Genomic DNA, 5,751 nt, shown 5'->3' on the forward strand with positions numbered 1-5,751 from the left:
TGAAAATTTCACTCTTCTTGAAATATTTCAATGAAATTATAAAATATTTTATTTTATTTTAAACGTGTTTGTAAATGATTAGAAATAATATATTGATAAAACACAGAAAACATTGATTATGAATAACTTATCAGTTAGGTATCATTTATCAACCAAGGTATAAGAATTAAAACCCTACCTAAATAATGTTAACGGTTAATGGCTATAAATTATTAATTAATAATTATATATTTATATGGTATTTGTATATTGGTATTAATTTTATTACATTTTAGTTATCACTTATCAATTAAATCCCTTATTGGCTATTAAACTATTTTTACCACTTATTACTTTATTACTAATACAAAAAAATAACTCAATACATAAGATTATAAGAATATAAGATACCTATACATATTAATATAATTATATGACATAATAATATAATATATATTACAAATATATACTATATACATATTTGATATTCATATTATCAATTATGCAATTTTTCCCTGTTGGCATATGGCTGATTTCAATATTGTATTATAGTCGGTTATCTAGTTTTTTATATGTCTATGATTATGTATTATTATTAAACACATATTACTGTGCCCTGTTGCAGGACCTATTTATGTACAATTGTAACATGTAACAATATATCACCAAACAGCCTTTAAAAATGATATGTTATAGTATTTGTTTTTATCAATTGAAGTAATCAATTCCAAAACCTAAAATCACACACCACCCGCTGATTTAAAATGAATAATATACGTATAGTTATAACAAAATATATATGAGGCGCTCTCGACTTGTAGGTATGTGCAACCGTTTTATGGTGGTCCATATTATATACCACACTATATTCTATTATATTGTGATTTCTTTTTTCTGCCGGTGTGGCCATAAATATTCTAAAGATGTGACAGAGGGTATTCGTAGAATTTAAAAACTAACAGTTACAATACGTTTATTGTACATAATACGCTCGCGTCCAAGGTTCAACAAGTAGGTAGTGAATTTCGTCTCTAAAAAAACGTGAAGGTAATTTTACGTTCCATATGGCGTGTATTGTGTACAAAAGCGTTTGTTATTTCCGCCTTACTAACGCATTATATAAACCACAGATGGGCAACTATTTTTCACTGGTCTGTGTTACAGTCCAACTTAGTTTTTACAAATATAAAATGTTAGGTAAGATTTTTGTATATTTAATAATAATAATAATAATTTATTAATTTTCCAACAAGCAATATTTACCAGATGTATTAATAAATAACAACGTTTGTTGGATCACCTCTAAAGCCAAGACATAAATTTAAATTTAATTTAGTAACGTAATTTATTTAGTTTTATTCACATTCATAGAAAAAAAATCTAATAAAGTTGGAAACTGAGTATATTGCAACAGCTCAAAACAACTCAAAATATTTTTGAAAATTGTATCATGTATAGAAAAAGTTAATATAAACATTCAGTGAAAATTTCATACATTTACGATCATTGTTTTTAAGTTACACCAAAAGCCAAAATCTATATTGTCAAAAACCGATTTTGCGTAAAAATTATCGTTTTTCCTTAAATTTTATGTTGATATTCTCGGCGCTTTTGAAAACTATTCTGAATTTTAAATTTTGACCTCCCAATGCACCAAAAATATTCACTTTCCCATCGAACAAGATACAGAAGTTGAAAATCGAAGCATTATTTCGGCTAATTATCGTGTAGACAGACACAAACAAAAACACACACATTATTGTAAAATAAAAACATTCATAGTTCCACTCAGAATCTAAAATACATGGGTACATATTTTTTTTATAAGCATTTAAAGTTCGAATCTTGCCAAAATTAAAAAAATATAGAATGTTCAATTTTTATAGCTAAGGTTAAGTTTAAAGCGAAGATTCTCATAAATAGTTCAATATGTAGCCAAAAAATCTAAAAAATATATGAACACAGTAATTATTACAGATATTTAAAATTTTAATTTGGAGGAAATTACGTATTAAATCCAATCATAACGATTTTACTTAACCTAGCCGGTTTTTTGTTTTTCGTATAAGTACAATGGTTTTATATCATGGAATTTAAATTTATAACCATCCATTACAGTGACCCACTTGTAACCTACTGTACACCAGTGCGACATCCACTTACCGCTTTAATAAAAAATACTAATTCAGAAAAAACTATAATAAACACAATTTAAAGTATATCCAAGGTTATTTTATTTGAACCCTGGACGTAACGAATATAAATTTTTTTGTATATCAATGATGTTGTACATTGTTGTTAGGTTATATCATTGATTATAAATACTATATAGCATTTTATAGTATTTATAATTAATGGTTATAGGCAGGTACCTATAACCTACTATTAAGAAGATGTTTAGCCAATCAATATCGTGGTAAAAACATATTTACATATCCATGCAAAAAAACGAAATATCATTAAAAACTAAAAATTTATTAAAAATACTTCTTATGAAAATTGTTTAAAACAATATTTAGGAGACAATTAAGCCCATATAGGCGTTTTTTAAATATTTTTATCAAAAGAGTTACTTATTTAAAAAATGTAATAAAAAAGTTGTACTTTTTATAACGAGCAGTATATTATGTAGAATTTTACAAAACCCAGCTTAGGTATCCAAACTGTTGTTCCCTATAAATCTCATAACAGGTACTTTTGATCTAAACCTACTTTTTAATGACATTTCGTTTTTTTTTTTTTGCATAAACTTGTTTATGTTATTAGATTTATTTGTTCATTAACGTAATGAGCGGCCGCCTACCTGTTGTCGTGTCGGACCGACAGGGTGACTGAGATTTCCCCAAATGACGTCAAAAAATGAATTTATTCATTTAGTTTGGTGTATACGAAGGTTGTGGCCTGTAGGACACTTTGTACGGTCACCTAGAAAAAATTAAAACCGCGTTCAGTTTGTACTATTTTAGGTAGCATGAACAGTCTATTTGGCGGACAGTTTGTACTATTTGAGGTAGAAAAAAATGTGTACATAACACATCATTTTTAAGACAAAACACATGTAGTTAACAGAAATAAATAATAATAATGATAATAATAATAAATTCGTGGTGCGTATAGGATTTGTGAATTTTTAACGTATACACATTGTATTAAATTATAATAGAGAAACAATACAATTGTATTAAAAAGTATTTAATTTTTTGAGTTGATTTTTTCAGTTTTCAATAATAATTAAAACGTGCAGTATAAGCCTACACATAATACATAATACAAAGACATTACACACTATGCTAAAGTGTATAAAGGTTATATTTAAAGAATTTTAAGATATTGCAGGATAAAAATATTAATAAACACATAATTATCAAAAAATTGTTTTCTGTTCACAGACCAAATTATATTGAGTTATATACAATTACATGTATATCAATAAATATTATATTAATTATTTTATTGTATAGGTTGCATATATGGAGTGTAGGTACCAACTGTGTCGCCAAACTCATGTTTGGCACCCGCATGTGTAGCAAGGGGGATTTCGCCCTCCCTGAGAATTGTTGACTGCGTATAGGTACTTTGATATCAATATCGTTATGAATAAATTACAAGTAATAATTATCTTGCTCCGGATTCAGTGGCGGATAGGCGGATAGGCCCACCGGGAATTCGGGATTTTCCCGGTAGGCCCTATCTTGTGTTAATGTATGGGGGCCCCCGAGCCCAACTGAACCTTGTGTAATGAAGATTGAAAATAATTTTAATAAAGATTCAAATTGACTAATTTAATATTTTTAACCACTACAAGAAAAATACCATAATCATTTGGCTATAAACAATATTTATTTTTGTTATTTAAGTATTCAAATTAGTGATAGTTTAGCACCAAGCTGACAAAGAAAAAAGACTAAACAATTTGCATACGAATCTACAGATAATATAATTATGAATCCATTGCATTTATTTGAAGTTAATGTATGCAATGTAATATTGCAAAATATAGGCCAAAATCCATTTCTACAAAAACAAATTTAACTCGGTATCGTCTAATCCAAAAGCCACATGGAAACTAGTTAATGAAGTAGTAGGTAACAAGGCTAATAATAAAGACACTATAAAATGTTTAGAAATTAATAATAAAATAATTGATGTTAATAATGAAACAATTAAAGCATGCAATGCATTTAATGAATATTTCACGACAATTGGTTCACAATTATCTGAGAAATTTATTAAATCGCATCAGATAGAAGTACTTTGTCCTAATGATAATAACTTTGATACCATTTTCACTAAACCCGTTGATAAAGATGAAGTAATTACGTTAATTAATAATTTAAAAGATGAAACGGCAACAGGCATTGACAAAATATCGGCAAAACTAATAAAAAGTATATCACGATTTATATTAAATCCAATAATTTTTATTTATAACAAAAGCCTAAAAGAAGGAATATTTCCATCACAGTTCAAAACTACAATTGTTAAACCAATCTTTAAAAATGGGAATAAAAAACTAGTTAATAATTACAGACCAATATCGATGGTCAATAACTTTGCAAAGATTCTCGAAAAAATAGTAAAGTCAAGATTAATGGCCTTTTTAGAAAATAATAAACTTCTTTCGAAAAGTCAGTATGGATTTAGACCGGGATTAGGAACTACAGATGCGCTGTATATGGTCTCAAAATATATTTATGATGCTCTAGATAAAAATAAAAAAACAATCGCTGTTTTTTTAGACTTTGCGAAAGCTTTCGATACCGTTGATCATAATGAATTACTAAATATAATGCCTGGTTTTGGTATTGTTAATGAAAGCTTAAAATGGTTTTCAAGCTATTTGAGTTATAGAAGTCAGATGGTTACTATTAACGGAATAATATGTAATGATTTTAAAATAAATTGTGGTGTACCACAAGGAAGTGTACTTGGTCCAGTTCTATTTATAATTTATATAAATAGTATATGTAATATGCAACTTGACGGTTCAATAGTTACCTATGCGGATGATACGTGCTTATTATTTTCAGATAAAACATGGGAAATAGTGCAAACGAAAGCAATTAATGAATTAAATTGTTTCATACAAAAACTCAACTATAAGAAAATAACTATAAACTATAATAAAACTTTCTTTATGGCTTTTTCAATTTATAATTTATCAAATTTTACTACTCAACTTTTTAAAGTTTGTAACTATGATAACAGAGACACTCCAACCTACTCCACAATAAATAGAGTGACGAAAATAAAATATTTGGGTTTGATGTTTGACTGCAATATGAGATGGAATATACATGTATTAAACATTATAACTCGACTAAGGACGATTACGTTTAAATTATATAGCTTAAATAAATTAATTTCTAATGATACGATGAGAATTGTATACATGTCACTATACCAGTCTATATGTCAGTATGGAATAATTGTATGGGGTGGTACTGCAGATAGTATACTTAATCCACTATATACACAACAAAATAATGCAGTTCGTACATGTCTTAACAAAAAAAATAAATCGGGATCCACTAAGAACAACTATGTAGAACTTAATGTTTTACCGATAAGTCTCTTGTACAAAAAATTTGCTATATGTCATACTCTAAAAAAATATTCTCCGCTGAATGATATAAGAAATAAGCGTGAAATCATAGCTTATGATATTAAAATTAATTATCCAAAAAAAAATATAGGCCAAAAATTCATCGACTATCTAGGACCAAAACTATTCAACACCTTAAACTTTAATGTAAAAAAATACTTAAGATC

The sequence above is a fragment of the Acyrthosiphon pisum genome, chromosome X, assembly GCF_005508785.2.
Source record: "Acyrthosiphon pisum isolate AL4f chromosome X, pea_aphid_22Mar2018_4r6ur, whole genome shotgun sequence".
Taxonomy (NCBI): Eukaryota; Metazoa; Arthropoda; class Insecta; order Hemiptera; family Aphididae; genus Acyrthosiphon; species Acyrthosiphon pisum.